Raw genomic sequence first — 26,354 nt, 5'->3', positions numbered from 1 at the left:
GTAGCCGATTTTGCGTATAAAATAGAGAAAGAAAATTAGTAAATGAATTTATCTAATTACCAAATAAATACCAAGGTCCAAGAATCACAATTGAAGGATGGGAAATTTACCTCAGCATAAATGGTTGGTATAAACAATTACTCTCAAAAAAAATTTACCTAAATTATACCCTAAGTGTAGGAGAGAAAGGTTATAAATCAAATTTATGAAAATTCCCAGAAATAGAACATATCAAATTACATTGTAGGGTGAGTAATCCATTAGACGATAGGAATTATAATTTACTACGATTAAATATAAAATATTCATGGAATATAGACTAAAGAGAAACCTAGTCAATTGGCTTCCCTAATTAAATGGTAATTATGGGAAACTACTTATAGTACAAGGAAGTTACAGGAGGAATATCTCATCCAATTAACTATCAAGGATACCCACTTACTCCAAAAATCCTTATTTTTGGGTAAAAAAGAAAAAAAGAGATTGTTCAATTAAACTTCTAATTGATTAAGTCTTTATATAAGGCTGTCGACATGGCTCCAAAGAGAACCAGAGGAAATCCTCTTACCGAGAAAGAGGATATTAGCGACAAAAGAAATAATGCCATTAATGACCATGAGGCTGGGCCTAGCCATAGGCCAACGGAGAAAATTCTACAGGCTCCAGCCCAGCAGCACATGGACGAGCAGTCTCAAGTGAATTTCTATTTTGTTCACTTAAAATCTTTTAAAGCTCATTTTTAAGTTAGCATTGCATACGTAAGGTTAGGAAGGATAAACTGGCTATAAATTGAAGGTAACTTCCATGAAACCAGCGAGCAATGATTGTAAATAGGAAAGAAATGATTGGGTTATGATTGATTGACGTAGAAAAGAAATGTTTGACCATTCTTAAGACAGCTTGTCTCAAGACACCTTTAATTCCTTGGAAATATTTTACTCCGGGTAATGAGTAATGATGGCGATTCCGCCATGGATGAGTCGGTTTCCTCAACGCGTGTGGAGTCTTTAACCCGTGCTTGTTTGTGTTTGTGGATATTACTTAAGATTTCAAGTTTATCCTAGAGAACCGCCCGGTTGTATGGGCAACCGCCGGTTGGCGTATGGGCGCTCGGACTTTGGGTAATGGCTTTTTCTACCCCGGTTTTTATAAAAAGGAATGGGTGTCTTTTTTTAACCCCTGTATAGGTGGTCTTGAGACAAGCCAGTACTGGTCAGAGATACTTCAGAATGACAGTACCTTCTCTTAAGTTTAAAGATGTTTGTTTGCTTAAAGAATGTCTTCAATATTGTTTTAAAGGTTGTCTTAATGAAATTTAGTTGTGAAAATTAAAAGGAATCATTGTTTTAATTGTGAAAAAAAATGTGGTAGTAATTAAGCAACACAGAAATCATGTGTGAGTGCGGGGTGGTCAGTGGGCATTGACTAAGGTTGTCAATCATGGACGGGTGGACCTGATTAGTCAGGTAACTATCCATTCCCGCGCACTAAAACGTTTAGAAACTTCTTTACTTGGATGAGGAATCCACCAACAGATGTGTCCTCACATATTTTAGGGGAAAAAAAGCGTTGGCTAAGGAAACCATAATCTGAATGATGAATTTATAGGGCCGGATTTTTTTTTTTTTTGTAGTCCCGTTTCCACTGCGAGACAGGACTAGGTCTCTTTCTAGGGCTATAAACCTAAACCATTGTCAATGGTAAGGGTGAATTCCCTGGAATTTTTCTTGTTTAAGGACTCTGACTTTAGTAGGCCTAGAGATGGTCCCATCCCGTTTTTGGTGTCGACGGGTTTGGGGACTTTACAAGTGGTATCAGAGCATGGTTTAATAAGGTCCTGACGTTAGGAGGGAAAAAGTTGAAAAAATAGGCACAAGTTATATTGCATTTTTAATTATGGTATATTGTGAAATGAGAATTTTCTTATCAATACAGGAAAATATCCGCCAAGCTTACCGAAAGTTTGTGATTTTCAACATCATGTTCGAGGCTGCTTACAGCTCCAATAACTTTGTATTTCGCAAGAGCATCATGCAATTATTAGATGTAATGTTTTCCCCTTCTCCTACATGGGGAATCAGCTGGTCACAGTTTGGTGGAATTTTCCTGATTGATGCGGGACGGGTAGAAGGGTTGGCACTCAATCTGAAAAGACTCAAGTGGGCAGAAACACTTCGGACCATTGAAGTTTTCTTTTTCAGTGGGATTAAAGATCCAGATCATACCATTATTATAGATGGGGTAGAAGTGTCACAAAATCAGTGGGTATATGATCAAGTAGCCAAAGTAATATACCCAGGTAAGATTAGGCCCATGAGGGTAGGCCCAAAATTTAGGGGACCAAAAGATGTCATATTTTTTGATCCCCTGTCAGACCCACTAGTCGTGAAGAGGATTTTGATATAGAGATTTACATCTTGTCTATAGTATGAGTCGATCTTGTATATAGCATGAGTCCATCTTGTACATAGTATGAGTCCATCTTGTATATAGCATGAGTCCATCTTGTACATAGTAGGAGACAGTGTTGTATTAACTCTTGTATATACCATGGTTTTATGACATGCTTTGTGTAGTTTAATTGAAATGGTGATAGTGATTGTCGAATTTCTGTTTTCATTCAAAATTTTAAAAGTATATAGAGTAGAAAACTTGCATGACAAAATAAAAGTAGTGTTATCACTAAAAGATTTTTGTTAATTAAAAAAACTCAGGGAAATGCAAAAAGTCTCTACACTCCCACCCAGGAAAAGAAACTACTGTTAAAACAAGTTCAACTCCCAACTTTCAAGGGAGAGGGAACCAACTTAGAACATGATGCCGAAGCCTGGCTCAACGCCATGGATGATTATTTCTTGGCCACAGGAACTGCTTCAAAAAATCAGGCAATGTTAGGAATGTTTTGACTCACCGGAGATGCAAAACTCTCGTGGAAACAATATTGTAGAGATAACCCTTCCATTAGTCCCTCCTGGGAAACAATGAAGCAGGCAGTGAAAGAAAGATATCTTCCTCCAGCTCACCAAGCTATTAAAATGAATGAATTCTTCGCCCTCAAATAGTTTGGGCTTACTTTGGAAGAGTACTACACCAAATATGTGTCTTTACGACGTTATGCACCACCAATGACTATGGAACAACAGATTTCTCGTTTCTATCAGGGTCTAAACAAACCTTTAAGTACTCGCTTAGAAGCTATGAGACCCATATCTATTCAAGATGCTCTTCTAAGAGCTAAACCACTTGCAGCTGAAGGAAACCCCCCTACAAGGAGCTATTACAACTACAATAACTTTAGAGGAAGAGCAAGGGGAAACTACAACCAAGGAAATCAACGAAGGGTAGTGTCAGCTGCAGCCACTATAGAGCAGACTTTTCCAAACATCAGATGCTATGGATGCAATAGAATGGTACACTACATGAGTCAATGCCCCGAGGGGCAAAATCCGAGAGTTGATGCCGGAACCACTCCTCAGACTCAGATAGGACAAGGAAATAATCAAAGAGGTAGAGGAAATAGAGGACGAGGCAGAGGAAGAGGTAGAGGATCCAGAGCTTATGCTGCAGTAGGAGAGCCTACCTTGCTGGATGAGGAAGATGAAAGAGCTACTCTTTTTGCCGCCATTGATAACCCTAGAGCTCGGCAACAGTATGATGTCATCCAAACCACTGCAAATAGAGAAGGTGAAAAATTTGAACTACTTATAGATTGTGGCAGCACACACTCTTTTCTCTCCCCTAAATGTTTAAGGAAACTTAAATTGAACCAATATCCCACCAAGAAAATAGTGGTAGAACTAGCAAATGCGAAAGAGGTTCTATCTCAATTTACAGCTGGGAAAGTTGAGTTTGAACTAGAAGGAACCCTTACTTCATCTTACTTTCAGACTCTACCAGTAAGAATCTATAATGGTATTCTAGGAATGGATTGGTTAATCAAAAATCAAGCCCAAATTCACTGTGCTCAAGGGAACTTAACCTTCAAAAATCACTTAGGTGAAGAAACATTAGTACAAGGATCAAAGGGGAAGCCTAAGGCTCATTTAGTTAAGGCTAGTCGACTTCTAAAGGGGTTACGCAAGGGGCAACAGATCTTTGTAGTAAAACTTAATCAGGCAGATGATTTAAGGGACAACACAACTCCAGAATGGCTTAAGGAATTTTCGGATATATTTCCGGAAGATCTCTCAAATTTACCTCCTCCAAGGGATATAGACCATGAAATAGAAACCTTTCCAGGTAGTGAACCAATTTCAAAAAGACCCTACAAAATGTCCCTCCCTGAAGCTATTGAATTAAAAGAACAGCTTCGCCAGCTTATTGAAGAAGGATTCATAAGACCAAGCATTTCACCTTGGGGAGCGCTTGTTCTATACCAAAAGAAAAAGGATGGATCTTTACGTCTCTGCATCGATTATAGGGGACTTAACCAGGTATCGGTAAAGAATAAGTATCATATTCCTCATATCAATGAATCGCTTGATAGATTACATGGAGCCAAAGTATCCACAAAAATTGATCTCAGATCAGGTTACCATCAAATCCGGATTAAGGAGGCAGATATTTACAAAACTACTTTCAACACCCGGTATGGGCATTATGAGTTCATCGTGATGACTTTTGGTCTTACGAATGCTCCAGCTACTTTTAACCGTCTCATGCAGGATATATTCAGAGAATATCTGGATGATTTTGTGTTGGTGTTTTTCAACGATATCCTGGTATATTCCAAGGATGAAAAAGAGCATGAAGGTCATGTACGTAAAGTACTACATCTTCTACGCCAACATCAGTTATATGCCAAGATGAGTAAATGTGTGTTTTTCACGCCCGAAGTTAGTTATCTTGGTTTTATAAAAAAACCCTTAAGGAATTTCAGTAGACCCCACAAAGATTCAGGATATAATAGACTAGCCACAACCCAAAACGGTCAGTGAGATTCGAGGATTTTTGGGTATTACAGGATGGTATAGAATCTTCGTCAAAGATTATGCAGTCATCGCCGCACCCTTGACGCAGCTACTTAAAAAGACAGCCAAACTTACATGGGAAAAAGAACAGGAGGATTGTTTCCTCAAACTAAAACAAAATCTCACATCAGTCCCTGTACTCAAACTTCCTGACTTCACTCAAGAGTTTGAAGTAGTAACAGATGCCAGCGGTCTTGCTATAGGAGGAGTCTTAAACCAAGAAGGCAGACCAGTCGCCTTTACTTCTCGAAAATTAAGAATCCATGAACTGAATTATCCAACTCATGATCTAGAACTCCTAGCTGTCATCCATGCTCTAAAACTCTAGAGGCTCTATCTTCTAGGAGGGAAGTTCCAGTTAATCACCGATCATCAGAGTTTAAAATGGATTTTTTCACAAGCAACACTCAACATGAGGCAGAGAAGATGGATAGAACTCTTACAGGAATATGATTTTGAAATAAAATATAAACCACGGAAAGAGAATGTGGTTGCTGACGCTCTTAGCCGTAAGGTTTTTCTTGGGGCTATTTCCACAGTCGACAATCCAATCCTAAACAGGGTTAAGGAAGCTTCCCTGGAAGATAAGGATCATCAAAAACTCCTACAGGTTATTAATCAACAGGACTTAAAAGAGAAAGAGAAAAATAGAATCAAGGATTATTCACTTGAGGATGGGCTTCTCTATTTTAAGTATCGGCTTTACATTCCTAAGAATCCAACATTAAAGGAGTTAATCCTTTATGAAGGACACAACGCTCTAGTTGCCGGCCATCCTGGTTATGCAAAGACCCTTAATGCCATAAGGAAAATCTATTTCTGGCCAAGAATGAAAGGAGATATACTTCGCTAGATCAGACAATGTCTTTCATGTCAAAGGATTAAGGCTGAACGAGTAATGATGCCAGGAAAACTTCAACCTTTGGACATTCCTCAAATGAAGTGGGAACTCATTAGCATGGACTTTGTAACATGCCTTCCCATTGTTCAAGGGGGTTACGAGTCCATTATGGTGGTAGTGGATATGCTGACTAAAGTATCCCATTTGATGCATGTAAAAACAACTTACATTGCATCAGACATAAGCCGTCTCTTTATCAAGGAGATCTTCATATTACACAGACTTCCTAAGAGAATAGTCAGTGATAGAGATGCAAAATTCACTTCAAAATTTTGGAAAGCTTTATTTGAATCCTTAGGTACCCAGCTATGTTTCAATACATCCTATCACCCTCAGACAGACGGCCGGACGGAAAGAGTGAATCAAGTTATTGAAGACATCCTTAGAGCCTACTGTAGTAGAGAACCCTAGAAATGGATCCAATTTCTTCCTCTGGTGGAATTCACCTATAACTCATCCTTTCATAAAAGCATTGGGATGTCACCATCTAATGCTCTTTATGGACATGAATGTATATCGTCCCTAAACTTTTCTGACCCTACTACAAGAGTAGAAGCTTCAAAGCAAATGTTGGAGGAGATGGATGCCCAAACCAAAGCCATAAGACAAGACATTCAGGCAGCCAAGGACCACCAAAAACAATATGTTGATCAAAAATGGTTTGATCGGGTTTTCAAACAAGGGGATAAAGTATTTCTTACGGTACGGCATTAGAGAAGCACCTTATCTTTGGGAAAATACAAAAAACTAAGCCCCAGATATTGTGGACCTTATGAAGTGATTAAAGTAATCAGTGATCAAGCTTAAAAACTAAAACTACGTGAGCACCTCAAGGTCCATAATGTATTCCATATCAATCTTCTAAAACCCTACATCCCAAATCCCAATCACACCCTAGATGATGAACAGATTGTGATGCAGAAGCAGGGAATTCTTGAACTCCAACCAGATTGTATTCTCGACACTAGGGAAAGGAGTCTACGAAACAGAGTTATCAGAGAACATTTAGTAAAATGGAAGAACTACCCCACTGAAGACGCCACCTGGGAGGATGAAGTATCACTTCGCAAAGATTTTCCCAATTTCGGTTGAGATGAGGACATCTCAATTCCTTAAGTTGGGGTGATTGTAAGGTTTCCAGTTTCTGAAACCTTTAAAATTATACAAAGCTTGTAAAATTAACTTGAAAACCGTTGTTGAATGATTCAATCATGGCTGATATTGGTAATTTTGGAATCATAACCAGAGCTTTACTATGGTTAGTAATTTTCAGAATCAGAATCCGATAAAATCTGGAAAAGCTACGGGCCCTGAAAGGTTACGCTAGGAATTCAATTAGTTAATAAAAATTGGATGGTTTCAGTAATTATTATTAACAAAGACTTTCTTATCATAAGGTTCTAGAATTAACTGATATTCCAATTTTCATCATTAAAAATCAGTAAAATCAACCAAAATCGATTCTGGAAGCTGAGGGGGCAGTGTGGAGCTGTGGGAAACCTGCGAGAGACTGAAATAGCAGCAGTTGGTGCTACCTTGAAGCTGGGGGCTTGCTTGAGGTGTCAAAACCTGCCAGGAACAACCCGGGGCCCAGAAAAACTATAAAAAGACCACCTTTCCTTCATAAAAATGTAGACTCGGAGCCTTGACACACTCTCTCTCATCTAGAGAAACCGCTACGCAGAAATCACTAGAGATCAAGCTCTAGTTGATTAAATTAAACTGTAATTAACCTAATCCTTCGCAATTAGAAAAGCTAAGTTAACCTATTTTCTTAATAAATTAAAGACTAATCCTATGTATATTCAAAAATCCTCTATTAATTAAATATTCTCTGTTGATTGTTGTAAGTAAGATTAGGGATATTAACTTAATTATTTATTATATCATATTAGGACTGAAACTGTCTATATTAACCATAAATTAATGGAAATTATATTAATTAAGTTTAATATTAAGTTGAGATAACTATCAGAGCTGTGTTAGACTATCATTAAGCTAGAAAAATTATCTTATAATTTTTTGAGTAATTTTTCTAATTATCTTAGCAGAATTACACTGTTTTTTGGACAAATTAAAAGGGAAAAATTAGCAAATTGATTCAAAATTCTTTGAGTTATTTATTATAGGTTAATCACATCTTAGAGAACCTGTGATAATTAACCTCAAATAATTAATTTACCTAATTATCTTAACAGAATTACACTATTTTTGGGACAAATTAAAAGGGGAAAATTAGCAAATTGATTCAAAATGTGTTGAGTTATTTATCAGAGGTTATTCACATCTTAGAAAACTTGTGATAATTATGTTAACCTTAGATGATTAATTTACCTAATTATCTTAGCAGAATTACACTATTTTTGAGACAAATTAAAAGGGGAAAACTAGCAAAATGATTCAAAATGCTTTGCATTATTTATCAAACGTTAACCACATTGTAGGGAACCTATGATAATTATGTTAATCTCAAATATTTAATTTACCTAGTTATCTTAGAAGAATTACATTGTTTTTTGGACAAATTAAAATGGAGAAATTAGCAAATTGATTTAAAATGGTTTGGGTTATTTATTAGAGGTTAATCACATTTTAGAGAACTTGTGATAATTATGTTAACATCATATAATTAATTTACCTAATTATCTTAGCAGAATTACATTGTTTTTGGAATAAATTAAAAGGGGGAAATTAGCAAATTGATTCTAAATGCTTTGAGTTATTTATCAGAGGTAAAATACATCTAATAAAATCCATGATGGTTACATTAACCTCAAATAATTAATTTACCTAATTATCTTAGCAAAATTACACTATTTTTATGACAAATTAAAAGGTGGAAAATAGAAAATTGATTGTAAATGCTTTGAGTTATTTATTAGAGGTTATTTACATCTTAGAGAACCCGTGATAATTATGTTACTCTCAAATAATTAGTTTACCTAATTATCTCAATAAAATTACATTATTTTTAAGAAAAAATAAAAAAGAGAAAATAGTAAATTAATCCAAAACCCTTTGATATAAATATCAAAGGTAGAATACACCTTGTGGAATTCGTGATAAATACCCCAAACTCAGATAAATAGTTTAAATACTTATCTTCATTAAAAGTAATCAATTTTGCGTATAAAATCGAGAAAGGAAATTAGTAAATGAATTTATCTAATTTCCAAATAAATACTTGAGGTCCAAGAATCACTATTGAAGGTTCGAAAAATTAACTCAGCATAAATGGTTGGTATAACAAATTACTATCAGAAAATTTTTGCCTAAATTAGACAAAATCAAATTTGTTATAAATCAAATTTATAAAAATTCCTAGAAATAAAACATATCAAATTACATTGTAGGGTGAGTAATCCATTACCTGATAGGAAATATAATTTACTAAGGTTAATTATAAAATATTCATGGAATATAGACTAAGGAGAAACCTAGTCAATTGGCTTCCCTAATTAAATGGTAATTATGGGAAACTACTTATAGTACAAGGAAGTTACAGAAGGAATATCTCATCCAATTAACTATTAAAGATACCTACTTACTCCAAAAATCTTTATTTTTGGGTTTTTTTTTTTAAAGATGATTCAATTAAACTTCTAATCAATTAAGTCTTTTTATAAGGCTACCAACATGGTTCCAAAGAGAAACAAAGGAAATCCTCTTACCGAGGAAGAGGATATTAGCAACAAAAGAAATAAAGCCACTAATGACCATGAGGCTGGGCCTAGCCATAGGCCAACGGAGGAAAGTCTGCAGGCTCCAGCCCAGCAGAACATGGACGAGCAGTCCCAGGTGGATTTCTATTTTGTTCACTTAAAATCTTTTAAAGTTCATTTTTAAGTTAGCATTGCATACGTAAAGTTAGGAAGGATAAACTGGCTGTAAGTGGAAGGTAAAGTTAGGAAGGATAAACTGGCTGTAAATGGAAGGTAACTTCCATGAAACCAATGAGCAATGATTGTAAATAGGAAAAAAATGATTGGGTTATGAGTGATTGACCTAGGAAAGAAATGTTTGACCATCCTTAAGACAGCTTGTCTCAAGACACCTCTGATTCCTTGGAAATATTTTACTCCAGGTAATGAGTAATGATGGTGATCCCGCCATGGATGAGTCGGTTTCCTCAGTGTGTGTGGAGTCTTTACCCCATGCTTGTTTGTGTTTGTGGATATTACTTAAGATTTCAAGTTTATCCTAGAGGAACCACCCGGTTGTATGGGCAACCGGTTGGCGTATGGGCGCCCGGACTTTGGTTGATAGCTTTTTCCACCCCGATTTTTATAAATAAGGAATGGGTGCCGTTTTTTCACCCCTGTATAGATGGTCTTGAGACAAGCCAGTACTGGTCAGAGATACTTCAGAATGACAGTACCTTGTCTTAAGTCTAAAGATGTTTGTTTGCTGAAAGAATGTCTTCAATACTGTTTTCAAAGGTTGTCTTAATGAAATTCAGTTGTTGTGAAAATTAAAAGGAATCATTGTTTTAATTGTGAAAAAAAATGTGGTAGTAATTAAGCAACATAGAAATCATGTGTGAGTGCCGGGTGGTAAGTGGGGATTGACTAAGGTTGTCAATCATGGACGGGTGGACCTGATTAGTCAGGTAACTATCCATTCCCGTGCACTAAAACGTTTAGAAACTTCTTCACTTGGACGAGGAATCCACAAACGGCTGTGCCCTCACATATGTTAGGGGAAAAAAAGCATTGGCTAAGGAAACCATAATCTGAATGATGAACTTATAGGACCATAAAATTATTTTTTGTAGTCCCGTTTCCACTGTGAGATAGGACTAGGTCTCTTTCTAGGGCTATAAAGCTAAACCATTGTCAATGGTAAAGGTGAATTCCTTGGAATTTTTCTTGTTTAAGGACTCTGACTTTAGTAGGCCTAGAGACCTGTCAATGGTCCCATCCCGTTTTTGGTGTCGGCGGGTTTGGTGACTTTACAAGACCATACCTTTGAGGTACCTAAGAATGTGCTTCACTACTTCCCAATGCTTGTTGCCAGGATTTTCCATATATCAGCTCACCACTCCCACAACAAAAGCAATGTCTGGTCTTGCAACCACCATAGCATACATGAGACTGCCCACTGCCGAAGAATATGGTACCTTTGCCATTTCAACTCTCTCAGCATCTCCTTGCTGAGTTTCAAGAATGCTTGCATTGAGGTACTCAATGCTTTCCCCCCTGCATATTGAAACGCTGCAAAACTTTCTCAATGTATGTTTCCTCAGATAACTCAAGAATACAACGTTTGCGATCTCTTTTGATTCGCATGCCAAGAAAGTGTGTAGCATCCCCCAAATCTTTCATTGCAAAATTATTGTTAAGTGTTCCCTTCAAGCTGGCAATTTTCGCAATGGATTTCGCAGCTATAAGCATGTCATCAACATACAAAACTAGAATGATCATCGAGCCATCATCTAGCTTTCTTGTGTACAAGCAGTGATCCTCTTCGCTCCTTTTATATCCTTCAGACCTCATACATGCATCAAATTTATGATACCACTGCTTTGAACCCTGCTTTAAGCCATAAAGTGCCTTTTTGAGCTTACATACTAGCTCCTCACCAGATGCGTTCTCCTGAACAAACCCTTCAGGCTGCTGCATGTGAGCATCCTCATCAAGATCCCCGTGAAGAAATGTTGACTTCACATCCATTTGGACAAGTTCCATGTCCTCAATCGCTACAGGACCAAGTACGGTTCTAAGCATTGTCATCTTGACTACAGGCGAGAAGGTTTCATCAAAATTGACTCCCTTTTGCTGTTTGAACCCTTTGGCTACAAGTCTAGCCTTGTACTTTGGATTTGGATCACCTGAGCTAAATTTATTCTTGTGAACCCATTTGTAAGGTAAAGCTTTCGCATCATTTGGCAGTTCTACCAAGTCCCAAGTGTCATTAGCCAAATTGAGTTATACTCAGATTGCATAGCCTGCTCCCACTTCACCACATCATCCGTCATCATGGCTTCTTGGTAGCAACTTGGCTCACCGTAATCGGTCAACATGTAATCAAGACCTGGCTCGAAACGTGTAGGTGGACGAGAGACTCTAGTAGACCGTCTCACTCCTTGACCATTGATATCCGCTCCCTCTGGAGCATTGCTAGTGGAAGGTACATCACTAGCCCACTGAGTTGATTTCATTGTCTCTGAGGCAACATCCTCAAAAGTGACTCTCCGAATTTCTATTTCCTTGATAGGTTGTTTATGCATCTTTGACTCATTGAAGATCACATCTGAACTACGGATGACTCGCCGAGATTCCGGGTGCCAGAGATGATATCCCATCTCTCCATCTGCACCATATCCAATGAAAATACATTTGTGTGACTTTGGCTCTAACTTCTGTCGAAGTTGCTTAGGCACATGAGCATAAGCTTGACAACCAAAAACAGTAGATGGTCATAATGGGGCTTACGTTTAGACCAAAACTCTTCTGGAATCTCATAATTCAATGGCGTACTAGGCGAATGATTTATAATGTGCATTGCGGTCAAGACGGCTTCTGCCCAAAAGCCTTGTGTGAGATTTGCCCTAGAAAGCATGGCCGTGACTCTTTCCTGATTGCAAGATTCATGCGCTCAGAACCTCAATTATGAGCTCGTGTGTATGGTGCAGTAAACTGCCTTTTAATCCCCCTTTTAGCACAAAAATTGTCAAACTCCTTGGAGACATACTCTCCACCGTTGTCAGTCCGCAACCTCTTGAGTTTCTTGCCAGACTGATTCTCAACAAGTGCTAAAAATTTCTGAAACACATGAAGAACTTGATCCTTATGTTTCAAAGGATATGCCCACACCTTTCGAGTAGAGTCATCTATGAATGTCACAAAATAGCTGGCCCCCCCTAGAGATTTGGTTGACATAGGACCACAAACATCACTATGCACTAAATATAGAGGTTCAGCTCGCTTTTGACCCAATGGTAAGTGCACGGACCTAGTCTGTTTGCCATAGATACAATGCTCACAAAGAGGAAAGTCAACATAAGACAAGACAGGTAAGTAGCCAAAACGAGTCAGTCTCATTCCTTTTTTTGGCTAATATGACCTAGCCGGCAATGCCACAAATCAGTAGACGGCTGCTCGGCTATAGATATGTAGTCATGACCATCATCTGACACATGCATGGAATACAAGGTACCATGCTTTGACCTCTGAGTACAGCAAGATTACCTTTGTGTACTATCCACGAACCATTGCCAAATGTGGTGTTGTAGCCCAAATCATCAAGCTGACCAACAGAAATCAAGCTTTTAGTCAACTTGGGCACATGTCTAACATTACATAAAGTAAAGTGAGTGCCATTCCTTAGATGCAATTTGACATTTCTGACACCCTCAACGTCTAGTTCATAAGCATCACTAAGTCTCACTTTGCCACAAGAGTGAGAATAAATAGAGAACCACTCTCTATGTGGTGTCACATGGAAACTCGCACCAGAATCTACTATCCAATTTTGTGCATATTGCGCATCTTCTGTAACAAGAACCTCGACAGGTAGATCTGTTGTGAAGACCATTATGTCAGAGGTAAGTGCATAACAACCACTGGAAGAGTCTCTACAATAGGAGCATTTGAGGACTCTATCACATTGATCTCCTCTAACTTTGCTTTGCCCTTGTTTGAATCATCAAACTTAGAAGTTTCATCGGATTGTTTATCCTTCTTGCTTTGCTGCCATTTCCTGCAATCCTTCTTCACATACCCTTTTTTATGGCAATGATAGCACTCGACATTACGCATAGAACCCCGAGACTTACTGCATGAGCCCCCATGTTCCTTGCTTTTGGCACGAGTTTGAGTGCGACCCCTCTGTCTATCACTAGCAACATACGCATCACCATCCTTCTTGCCTTCGAGAGATTTCCTACGAATCTCCTCTGTAAACAGACTCCCAAGGACGTCATTGTACACTAGGCTGGTACCAAGTGTTGAGTTGCTAATCGTAGTATAGAACGTATCCCAAGACGATGGTAAACTGCATAGCAAGAAGATACATTTAATTTCCTCATCGAAGACCAAACCCTGAGTGGTCAGCTGAGTGAAAATGATATTGAACTCATTAATGTGAGTAGAAATAGCGCCCTCTTCCTTCACACGAATTTCAAACAGCTTCTTCATCAAGAAAACCTTATTAGTGGCACTTTTGTTCTCATAACTGGAACACAACTTATCCCATACATCTCTAGCCGTCCTTTCTCCAACTATAGTAAAGTACACAAATTCAACCAAATGAAAACGGAGGGTAGATTTGGCCATAAAAGCGTCAAGTTTCTCCCACTCAACATCTGTATACTCGCCCTCTGGGCGCTCCTTGATAGGATCTAGTTAGCCTTTTTGTATAAGAACATCTTGAATCTGCTCTTTCCAGATAGTAAAATTCGTCCCATCAAATTTTTGAATATTGTAAATATTCCTTTCACCACTAAATGACATGGTTGCAGACTAAAGACAATATGGCAATAAACACTGGTAATTCTGGGAAAAATTTGGCAGAGTTTCCCTAGAAAAACTGACAGAATCTCAATCCAAAACTCTCACAAGAGATCAATAACGCATCAAAAGTAATGCTCTCAAAGCATGAGACAGGCGCATCAACCACTAATTGTGCATAAAAAGTCAAAAGCTGACCAAGACTGCCAACACGGCGTCAAATGCACCTAGCCCTCTCTATACATGTCCTATGGCGAGGCCACGAAAAAGGGGTACTCCAGCAACCTATATCATTGAAAGGATCTCAACGTTCGAGAATCCCCCAGCTCAAGAAAACCTCATGCTATCTACCCTCACAAAAGGTTATGCACACAAGAAACCAGAAATGGTCGGGACTGTCAGAAACAAGCCAAATCGGCTCCACAAAAGGTACATATGGCAATTTCCGCAACTCAACGTATATCCACTGTCAACAATACTGCAAGGTGCAGTATACACGCTCAAACAAGCGCCAAATGAAATGTGCAAGCAGTAAACAAATCCCTGTGGGGATTAAAACCGCTCTCAAAAGTACAAGAACAATGCATATTTGCATCAAATACTCCCATTGAAATCTGTGCTGATGCTAAACACTGCAACCTGTAAGAAACCTGGATGTCCTGTATGTATGCAAGAACCTGTGAGGAGAAGGATGCCTAAAAAACCCGAGACAATGTCGATGCCAAAAAGTGCTCCTAATTAGCCCATAAACATTGTCTCAATAGTACATAATAGCCATAAAACGGCTATATACCATCCCAAAATAGTCTCTGAACAACCTGCACCTGTGTCCTGTATAGCTGTACCTGTAGCTCTAGCAAAAGTGGAGTTGAAAAATATAACTCCCGAAGCGTAGCTCGGATGAAGCTTTCGACTGCACGAACAGCTTCGAAAGGGGGGTAAAACCACAAGACACCTGCTCGAAACGCTCTCGGAACGCTGAACTTACCGATGCCGAAATCTAAAACATGTTTGTACTTTTGGAAATGCGCGCGTGCACGGACGCGAAAACGGCGAGCACAAACCCTGCTCTGATACCAGTTGAAGGTGCCGCGGAAAGCATGTGCAAGTGCAAGTGCGAGAGCAACGAGAGAGAGAGAGAGAGAGAGAGAGAGAGAGAGAGAGAGAGAGAGAGAGAGAGAGAGAGAGAGAGAGAGAGAGAGAGAGAGAGAGAGAGAGAGAGAGAGAGAGAGAGAGAGAGAGAGAGACCTGCTTTGGGTGGAGCGCATAGCAACATTATCCTGTTGCAGCTCCTTATTCTATTGTATTAAAGAATAAGTGTATACATGGTTAAGTTAGTAGATTGGTTAGTAGTAAGTGGGATGTCCGGCCAGTTGGCCTGAATCCCAACACCTGCTCCCCCAAAAATATTGCGAAGGTTCGACATGTTGTAGCAAGGTGGAGAACCCAGCGTAGCGAAAAAACCTAGAGGAGAGAAATTTGTAGCGCACTTGCTAATAGTCACTTCGTCAACCACATCACAAGAATAAGTTGTCACTATCCTAGGATCATCATTAAACTTATGCTCCATTTGAGTCCCGATTATTTCTCCAAAAAATGGCTTGAGTCGGAAACCGTTAACTGGTTTGGCAATTACCTCCTGCCCTGACTCATCATCCAAAAAAAAACTATTTGAAATGGTCCTACATACCTCAGTTTCAATTTGCCAGGTCTGTGTCCCAGCTTGCTATTGTAAACCATCACCCAATCTCCTGCAGAGAAAATTTTGATCTTTATGTTCCTGTTGATCCAAGCTTGCCTTCTTTGTTGAATAACCTCTGCAATATACATGCTTTGAATTCTATCTTCCTCTAGTTTCAGTAGTACTTCCTTCCTGCAATTTACTGACTCTTCAGGAGACAGTTTCTGAACTGCAACCCTTAAACTTGGTACTACTAATTCCACAGGAACTACTGCTTCCAATCCATACACCAACTTGAATGGTGTCATGCATGTTGTCACTTTAAATGCATTCCTAAAAGCCCAAAGCGATGAATCCAACTTCTCATCCCAATCTGTCATGTTTTGATTGACCAACTTTCCGATTATCCTAATCAAAATCTTATTGGTACTTTCTGCTTGTCCATTTTGCCTAAGGATAATGCAAGAAAATATGCAGTTCAGTCAATTTACTGATCAATGAAATGTCCTCCCAGATTAGAAACCAACTCAATAGAGCATCCAAACCTGGTCATAATATTTTTATACAAAAATTTTGCCACACTCCTTGCTGTCTTATCTCTGAAAGCCACAGCTTCTACCCATTTTGTGCAATAATCAATTGCAACCAAGATGTACATGTTCTGTGTAAACCTTGCAGGTGGCTTGATGGGACCAACAAAATCTAATCCCCACTTTTGAAATGGTTCCAAAGGTAATATAGGTTGCAAGGGCATCCTATCTACATTCATTGGTATGCCCTCTCTTTGACATAACAAACAGTTCTTACTGAACTCCTGAGCATCCTTTATAATAGTTGGCCACCAAAGTCCTGCTTGAAATATTTTCCTTGTAGTAAAATCTCCTGAAAAATGTCCTCTTGAATTACCTGCATGAGCTTCTGCTAGTACTACTCTTTGTTCAAACTCATGGACACATCTCCTGATCACTTGATCAATTCCTCTTTTGTACAAAACCCTGCAATAACTGTATAAGGTTTGCTTCTTAATGCTAATCTCTTTCTTTGATCCTTAGTCGTTGCTTTAGGTAACACCCCTTCAATCAAAAACTAAAGCATGTCTTTATACCGATCCCTTGATTGGTCAGTCACCTGAACTAGAAACAACTCTGCATCATGCAGTTGATCAGGTACACCTCCAAAATCTTCCTCTCCTGTTTCTAATATGCTCAAATAATTAGCCAATACATGAAGTCTACATGGAGTATGTATTACTATATGAATAAATTCCTGCAATAACAGCATCCATCTTGCCAACCTCCCTGAAAGGTGTGGTTTATTCACCAAGTAGATCAATATCTGGTGAACTACATGAAAAATTACCCTATTTGCCAATAGGTAGTGTCTAAACTTTTGCAATGCATAAACCATTCCCAAGCACTCCCTCTCTGTAATTGTGTAATTCTTCTTTGTAGGTGTCAATACCCTGCTTGCATAGTAAATAGGTATGAACCACCCTCTACTGGTTTCTTGCATTAATGCTACACCCACCGCTACATGACCATAATCTAGATGAAGAGAAGGCTGAAGAGATGTCAAGCCGTACAAACCAAAGAAGGTCTAAAGTAAATGACGAGACTTCACGAAGCATGTCTCAAGCGCCATACGCACAATGGATAATGTGAGAGGTAAGAAAAGAATGTTGATCAGCCTTCGACAACAACATGAGGCCAAACATTATTGAGAATGGTCATCAAACTCCGAGATGGACTTCAAGGACAAAGAAAGTTGGTGATTGACTAAATGAAAGAAGTCATCAAGTGTGAAGTTGCCATCAGACACTTCACGCGACTATAAGGCCATATACATGGAGTAGATCTTTATACTGTAAATCTTCTATCTTGTATGTTACTTAATGAAGCCTAACAAACAAAAGAAACTAACAGTACTGACAAGAACAAAAGGGAAAGAAACGACACCTCACTCATCTATCGTAATAGATGTCTAAAAAAGCAACCAGGGATCAAAGCAAATTTTGGTCTTTATCATTGGTTCTATATGTGTTTGGTAGCTTGAAAGTGCAAGAGATGAAAAAGTTAGCTTGTATGCCAAATACAAGCCCAAATCAAGCCAAACTTTGTCAAGAGGCTATGCATAGAGAGTACAAGCTAAGGGTTTCACCCAAAAAAAAGGGGGAACCCTAGCTAGCCAAAGATACAATTTTTTCAATCTGCAGCCATGATAGCCACTTACATACCATGTACATCATGTATATGAATTTTGGGGACAAATGGACAATGATAGCTCATTGATAGTCATCTATCTCGAACATGTTAGATAAAGCCCTTTTGATGCAAGTTACTAAATTGGGGAATTAGCTGGGGTTTGTCAGGCTTTAATTAAGTCATGTATCAAGTAGAAGCAGCATAATGCTTTATAAAGCAAGAAAGCTAATAGTGGAAAATGCAACTTTGATAATCCTAATGCAGGAACAATGAGTCACCCACAAAGAAGATCATACACAAATGGTCAACAAACCAACCTTTGCAAGGTTACATATCTTGTCCTTGATGAGATAGATCGAATGCTAGACATGGGTTTTCAACCTCAAGTCAGAAAAATTATCTCCCAGATATTTGGCCTCACAGACAGACTTTGCATTGGAGTGCAACTTGGCATAAAGAAGTTGAAGGTTTACCTAGACAATTTCTATAGAATCCTTACAAAGCTGTCATTTGCTCACAAGATCTAAAAGCCAATCATTGAATTCTACAGATTGTAGAAGTTGTTTCTGAGAATCACAAATACTCAAATTGACAGATTTGTTGGAGAAAGTGATGGATGGAGCTTTCTCTATCCATGATGATAAGAGTCAAGCTGAACGAGATTGGGATCTTTTTGATTTAGATCTGGCAATAGACCTATAATGACAGAAACAGATGCTACAGCTCGGAGCATGGATGTGAAAGACATAAAGTTCGTCATCAATTATGATTTTCCTGAATCATATGAAGACTATGTACATTGGATTGGACGAACAGGGCGAGCTCGTGCAAAGGCTATAGCCTATACTTTTCTTTTTGTTTGCAAAACGACAACAAAGACCGCACCCACATCGACAACCATGTCATGTCAGGGACGACATGAACGCGGAGGGGGGGAGTGTTGACGGTTGGGTCAACAACACGACATAACTCAACAAAGCCTTATTCTTTGAGAGTTATGGAATACTGCGGATTATGGTCATAAACATCATTTGTAATAAGTAGGTAGTCTAGCTGCAGAATCCAAGGTGCAATGGCACTTCCAGATTGTAAACCAAGCCATTTGACCCCTCAAACTCTATTTTAGGTTAACCTAAGGAGACCTTAGTATTATATAAGGTACCTAGGTCTTTTTGTAAGAGGAATTTTATCATAATATAAATTTTTAAGCTGTCATTAGCTGTGTGTGAGAGAGGAAGAGAGAGAGCGTGAGCTTCATCCTGGCGTTACTCCCCGCTCGTTCATCACATTGTAGACCGCTGGGACCATTGTTGTAGCCTCAGCAAGAGTTACGCGACAACGCCAAGCATTCCTCGCGGAACGGAGCATACAAGCTTGTGCATCTATTTGCGGTCATAAGTGTATCAAACATGTCTATTTTTTGCCTGCAAGTAGTCATTAGAATCGTAGTAGCGACATAAACTACACATAGGTACTAATAGACTTCAGTTTTGGGCACGTCCAAAATACTTCTCTGTCTTTATATGCATTTTCCACATATGGGTTTAGAGCTAGGTTTTGAGTGTAGAGACTTAGTGACAGGTGTATCCTAGTGCGGGGATGGTGTTCCTTAAGTTTCGTACAATTATGGCATGATTTGATGAGTTTCCTTCCGTTCTGTGTATGTGGGTAGGTGGTGTAGTTGAGAGCAGTGAGACTCTAGGTTGTGGTTTAGTTGGCCTTGCAGAGTGTTGTATGTGTAGGATAGTCTCAACCTGACAAGCTAAAGAGATTTTCTCTCTGTGTCTATCGTGTCATTTGTGTCGTTGATTGACATTATGTTGATCTCGGTTGTGTTGCATGCACTTTATGGGTGGTGTGATTCGCTCCTGCAACAACCGCCATCCAAGAAAACTCCTAGAACAAACACCTTTCCAATAGATACCCCCACTACTAGTACCTGTAATCCACATCCATTGGTAGGACTTCACATGCTTCTCCACAAAAATTTCCTTCAGTTTCCCTGCCTATTGCTTGATTTGTACTTTTTACTTCATTAGTTAATCTTTTCAACAACTGTTGGGAAAATGCAGGTACCAACCTCCATCGGTAGGACTTCACATGCTTCTCCACAAAAATTTCCTTCAGTTTCCCTGCCTATTGCTTGATTTGTACTTTTTACTTCATTAGTTAATCTTTTCAACAACTGTTGGGAAAATGCAGGTACCAACCTCCATCGGTAGGACTTCACATGCTTCTCCACAAAAATTTCCTTCAGTTTCCCTGCCTATTGCTTGATTTGTACTTTTTACTTCATTAGTTAATCTTTTCAACAACTATTGGGAAAATGCAGGTACCAATCTCACCATCTGTTTTACAGTAATTGCTATTGGAGCTGACAACAAAGCTTCATAAAACTCATCGCCATTGTCCTGCTCTTTCAGTGCAGTCTTACTTTTATCTAATGTACTTTCTCCCTGATCAATCAAGGATCTTGCAGCAAACTCCCATTTTTTAGTTAACATATTCCCACCTTAGGACTCTTGTACTTCCTTGAGTGCTTCTGTTCTCACTTCTTTCTGCTCCTTCCAATTTACATTGCCCTGATTTTCTTTTTCTTTCACGATTTCCTTTCGTAGCTTTGATTTTAATCTTGTTACAACCATGACATCAGTGCACCTATTGCTTTTAGGAATATCCTCAATTTGGATACATGCTACACAATCACAATTGTAATGCTTACCCATTCCTTGAGTATACTGACAATCTTGTACTGTTTGAATAGGTTTTGTTTCTTCTGGTGGAACTATACCTTGTCCTGAATCCATTCTTCTTCAATCCATTCCTCCAACACTACCAAATTAGCCTCACCTGGAGGTCTCTGTTGTTGTTGAGGTGGAGGTTGTTTATTTTGTTCCTGAGGTCTGTTAATATTGTTGTTATTGTTATTGTTGTACCTAATGATAGGAATGCCTCTATCAGTTCTGTGTCTACACCATAATTCACAATCAAGACCTTATCTATGTCCTACTGCTCCACAATAATTACATTGCAATTGTTGCATATGATTTTGACCTCTGTTCTAGTATCCTCAATTATTTTGATTCTGAAACCTTCTTTGACGTGCAGGTCCCTGATATCTCTTGCTAGCACCTTGAGGAGCTACCCCATTTGCAACTACCTCCCTCATTTTTTGAGTAATATACCCAGGTCTTCTTCCCCTGAAATCTGGATTATAGTAACAATTTTCATATTCATGACCAAATCTTTGACAAACCTGACAATATTGTTTTCTTGACATTCCAAACTGACTGCAATTTTTCCTGAATGATTTTGTTGACTACATTTGCAGTTACTACTTCTTTTCATTCTTTTGCTTACCTTTATCTTTATTTTGCTTCTTCTTCTTTTCTGACCAATCTTCCTCCTCGGTATCAGTTTCCTCCTAAGTGTCCTGACCTGAACCTTCATTTTGTGACTCTGACGCTTTGAATTTTGAGTCTGAATACTCAGTCTTCTTCTTCTTCCTCTCCTTTAGTTCTGCCTTACCTCCATATCTTCTTTCAGCTCTTAGCTGCTTCCACCAAATCAGTAAAATCCTGTGCATTTGCTAACGGGGGTCTCGCTGCCACTGCACTTCTGAACTCCTTTTTGAGTCCCTTACAAAAGTAGTCTCCCAATTGCTCCATAGAAGGCTGTTGTGTTGCCTTCAGTCTATTATTCAAATTCCTGAATTTCTTTGCATAATCTTCAACCAACAAATCTTTTTGCTTCAATTTCCTCAACTTCTTCAAAGTGTCTTTAGGTGTTTTATCCTTCATAAACCTTAATAAAAATCTCTGTTTCAAATCATTATAATCAGCAAAAGCTTCCATGCCATATAGCAAGAACCAATCCATGGCCTTACCCTACAATAATGCTGCAAAATGCTCTTCTTCAGTACATCCGGATGTAACGCCTCATAACCACTTGCAGACCACCTTGTTTGAAACTGACCAACATGGCTGTCAGCATCTTGGGACTTTTTCCCACTGAACTTTGTTGCCCCCACTTTGGGATTTGGTACAGTCATTGGAGGTGTTGGAATTAGGGTTGCAGAGAAGCACACACAGCTTGGAGAAGACGAAGGAAGCTCAAGGCACACAATAGAGAGTGTGTTACTTAGTGTGCAATGGAAAGATAGATAGCCCTAGAGTGATGGGCGTATATACAATGCACGGGGGAAAAAACCTCCTAAAGAGGGAAAAAATGTCCCGGCGGTCCTAGTGTGTTCACACACATCACTACCACATGTATATGGTAACAAATCCCCCCTGGAGTGATGCGGTGAACGAGAGCCGGCACATGAGTAAAGGGAAGTGCCATGCCCTGAGGACAGGATCAGTCCACAAAGGGGAGTAAGCCCAAAGCTTTGCGGAAAGCTTCAAGCTTCTCACGAGACAATGCCTTTGTGAAAAGATATGCAAGGTTGTCCTGTGTTGGCACATAAGCCAAGCTGATCTCTCCTGCTGAGAGCCTCTCCCTGACATAGTGGTAATGCACCTCAATGTGCTTTGTGCGAACATGAAAAACTGGGTTCCTCGCAACTGCCAATGCGCTCTGACTGTCAGTGTAGATAGTGTTGGCAGTGTCCTGTCCAACACCCAAATCAGCCATAAGGCGTCTGAGCCATACACACTCAACCGTAGCTGTGAAGACTGCCCTGTACTCAGCCTCACAACTCGAAGTGGCCACAGTAGGTTGCTTGAACTGCCAAGCATGAAACAAAAACCACTTGTGGACACTCGTGTGTCAAAACAACCAGCCCAATCTGAGTCTAAAAAAGCATGTAAGTCTAGCGGCAATGATCCCCCCTTGGGATAAAACAAGCCAAGATGTAAAGTGCCGCTAAGGTAGCGGAAAATCCTCTTGACAGCCTGCCAATGCTTAGACCCTGGGCTATGCATAAATCTACTGACCTGTGAGACTGCAAACTGAATATCCGGCCTCGTGTTGCATACATAAATGAGGCAGCCAACAGCAGTTTGGTAAAGAGTGACATCAGCAGGATCGCCAGCATCATGTAGACTCAACTTCAAACCTGTTTCCATGGGAGTGGCAATAGGTTTGCAATCCTCAAGTCCAAACTTACATAGCAATGTCTCTATGTAACTTTTCTGACACAAAGCAATACCACCATCACACTGCTTAAACTGTATACCCAAGTAATGTTGCAACAGCCCCAAATCTTTCATCTTGAAAGTAGCATTCAAATCAGCCTTAAATTCAGCAATATGTCTCTCATTTGGTCCAGTGATCAGCAAATCATCAACATAAAGAACCACGATGAGAAATACATCACCCTCACGCTTTACATACAGTGTGCTTTCTGTTGGACTGTTACGAAAGCCTTGTTTGACCAAATGAGTGTCAGCTTTCTCATACCAAGCACGAGGAGATTGCTTCAACCCATACAAAGCATTGTGACATTTGCACACTTTGTCCTCTTGTCCTTTTATGACAAAACCGCGAGGCTGCGTTACATAAACTTCCTCAAATATGTCACCATTCAAGAAAGCAGTAACAATTTCTGATTGATGTACATCCCAACCAAAATGAGCTGCCAATGCACATAGAAAACGCACAGTAGTCATACGACAAGTGGGAGCAAAAGTCTCTTCATAATCTATGCCTTTTTGCTGTGCATAACCCTTTGCAACAAGTCAAGCCTTATGGCGATCGATCTCACCATCCGGTTTGCGTTTCAATTTGTAAACCCATTTTGTACCAATGGCCTTTTTGCCAGGAGGCAAATCACATAAATTCCATGTGTCATTTTCTATAAGTGCATCATATTCTGATTGCATGGCAGCCATCCAATTTTCTGAATTCTGTGCTTCATCAAAAGACAGAGGCTCCTCAACATCATGTAAACTAGACACAGCCAAAGCATAACAATCTGATGCATAAGATGCATGGCGAGAGCCTGAACAAGTACGACTAGACAAAGGTGCATCCAATTTACTTTCACGCAAAGTGTGCACAAGCCATTTTGGCATACCTCTAGCCTGCTCATTTTCAGCCCTTTCCTCATCAAGTACATCATGTACATCTGCATCAGTAATAGGCTGATCTAAAACATTTTCAGAAACCCCCATAGGCTGTACATTTGCCTCATTGGAACTTACATTCGTATTTCCACCACTGAAAAGAGGCAACAAAGTGTCATAAATGTCCTGTGAGCTTACATTACTGTCACTAGTACATGACAGCAAGGGCTGAACAGAATCTTCCACAAACACTACATCCTGAGAAACCAGAATACGTTTTGTTTGCGGATGATACAACCTGTAACCTTTGCTTTCAGCACTATAACCAACAAAAATACATTTGACAGCCTGATCATCCAATTTTTTGTGCTGCACTTGTGGCACCAAAGCATATGCCAAACAGCCAAAAACACGCATGTGCTCAATAGAAGGTTTTCTATCATGCCATGATTCATATGGAGTAATAGACTGCAAAGCTTTCGTAGGACACCTGTTAAGTACATAAGTGGCACACATGATGGCCTCAAGCCAAAAAGAATCCAGTAAAGCTTGACTTTTGACCATACATCGTGCCATTTCCGTCAGTGACCTGTTTTTCCTCTCAGCAACACCATTTTGCTGAGGTGTATAAGGCACTGTACATTGGTGTTTTATCCCACGACTAGCTAGAAATTCATTAAATTCATGAGACATATACTCCCCCCCTCGATCTGAACGGAGGGTGCCTATAGTACATTTCGAGACATTTTCAGCCATAGCCAGAAATTGTTTCAAGCACATAAAAACTTCGGACTTCGCTTTAAGCGGAAATACCCATGCATGCCTGGAGTAATCATCAATGAAAGTCACGAAGTACAGGTAATTGCCCAAGGACGGAGTTTGCATGGGCCCACAAACATCACTATGCACAAGCTGCAACCTGCATGTGGCCCGAACTGAACCATCCTTTGGAAATTTAGAACGCTGCATCTTACCCAAAATACAACCTTCACAAACGTGTTAAATAGGTGCTTCAAGAGGTGGCAAAGAAGCAACCATATCATATTTTTGCAAACGCAGCAAACTGGCAAAATTCAGATGACCAAAATGTGCATGCCAAAGTTTTGCATCTGAAATAGCCCTTGAATCTGCAACAGCATTTGCAAAGTTTTGTCCACACTTGTCATACAAAGTGAGCTTATACAGCCCACGGCACAAAAGCCGAGATGCAACAATTTCATCACCAAAACTGAGATCATGAACTGTACATCTGTCATCCACAAATTTGACTACAAGTCCAAGTCTAGCAAGTGCGGATACAGACAAGAGATTCTTCTTGATCCCAAGTACATAAAGTGCATCAACAAGTGTGAAGGAACTGCCATTAGCAGCAGTGAGCACAATCTTTCCAACTCCCTGAACTGGATAAGAGGCGTTGTTGGCACAAGTGACTGAATTCCCATGAGGGACAGACTCAAGAGAGGTAAACAATTCACGATGTGAGGTAATGTGCTTTGTAGCACCACTGTCGAAATACCACACATGTGAATCTGCAGCAACGACTGACAAGCATGCATCATGGACAGCAGGATTGTAAGTGCACTCTGCGCTAAAAGCCCATTATGCATCAACATCAGCAACACAGTCTCCTTTCACAGAAGACTCAACAATGGCTGCATTTGTAGTGGAACCAGCATTTGCAATGGAACCACCCTCTTTCTTCTTAGCCTCTTTGGCCTTCAACTTAGGACACGACTTGATCAAGTGATCATTGGCTTTACAATAATGGCAACGCATCTTCTTTTTTCCCTTATCACCAGAATTTCCAGACGAAGTACTGCCAGCAGAAGCATTAGGAACATAATTTTTGCCACTCGCAGCAGAACCATAAGAAGTGGCTGCATTGTTGTTACCACCCTTTCTTTGAGAAGCAATAAAAGCGTGTTCAACTGCACGCTGCCTAGTCCTGTTTTTTCTGGAAAGTGACTCTTGCAATAGCAATGTGCATAATGCATCAAACTTGACAACTTCAGGATTTCCATGGGTCATCAGTCTCCAAGTACTAGCAAAAGTCTGGTAGAAATCTGGTAAGGCATCAAGAACAGTCTGCACAAGGGAACTGTCTGAAATGACTTCACCTGCAGAAATAAGCTGCTCATTGATA

This window comes from Adiantum capillus-veneris, chromosome 26 (assembly GCF_014529385.1).
Source record: "Adiantum capillus-veneris isolate H3 chromosome 26, ASM1452938v2, whole genome shotgun sequence".
Classification (NCBI taxonomy): Eukaryota; Viridiplantae; Streptophyta; class Polypodiopsida; order Polypodiales; family Pteridaceae; genus Adiantum; species Adiantum capillus-veneris.
The sequence above is the reverse complement of the archived record's forward strand: the minus strand, read 5'-3'. Positions refer to the sequence as shown.